Consider the following 959-nt stretch of genomic DNA (forward strand, 5'->3'; position numbering starts at 1 on the left):
GCTGTGAGTCTGGCTTTTAGAACACTGACAGTTGGATCTTACTGGGCATGCCTGATGTTATCATTGGGTTCAAGGCAAAATTTCTTAAATTCATTAAAAATCAGCCAGGCATTTTTTTTAACTTTTAAACTGCAGAAAATGAAGGTCAGAATATGGGGCAAGGTCAGTAATAGGATTACAGGTACTCTGTGAACATGGCTGATTTTTAATGAATTCCAACAGATTATGAGAACTCTGACAGAAAGAAGTTCAAAAGGGCTCTGGGTTTTTTTCCTCTCTTTTTAGACTTTGAACTCTCGATTCTCTCTGTCTGTTTTGTGTATCATCATGAAAATTTAGAGGGTTGTTAAGCAAGCGTTTCTGAGTTCAGGACTATAAGTTTTGTCAGGTTTTGTTTTGAAATGAGATTATGGGAATCATCAGAATGGCATGTGGGGGTATTTTCAATTTAACATTGCGGAATGTGAAAAATCCACACTGGCTATAGTATACAGACACTCTTGTGGCTGTATAATTAGAGCTGCAGTCCAACAAGATCTGAAGAGCCACCATTTCTTCACCAGCATGGTGAACCCTCTATACAAAAATAATAGGTTGCATGAAATCATTGTCCTCAGATCTGAGAGCTTTATGTTCCTAGGTCTCCATTTTTCGGTTTCTAACTTCACCCCTTAGCCACCCGCTAACATTTCTTTAAGAACCTGCTTTTCTAGAAAGGAATTTGAAACCTAAGTTTTGCAAAAGAAAAAAGAAAAGAAAAGAAAGAAGAGTGACATTTGTAACCATTACAGTGTTATTTCCCCACCCACTCAAAAAAAAAAAACCTTTGATTACTTTTTAAGGCAATGATGTTAAGTATCAGCTTGCTAATTCGGATACTTCCAATTTTCAACTTCAGTTTCCCTATACAAAATTTCACGTTCTGTGCATGTTTATGCCATTGCAAAAAAAAAGGTCTG

Source organism: Rhineura floridana, chromosome 4 (genome assembly GCF_030035675.1).
Source record: "Rhineura floridana isolate rRhiFlo1 chromosome 4, rRhiFlo1.hap2, whole genome shotgun sequence".
Taxonomy (NCBI): Eukaryota; Metazoa; Chordata; class Lepidosauria; order Squamata; family Rhineuridae; genus Rhineura; species Rhineura floridana.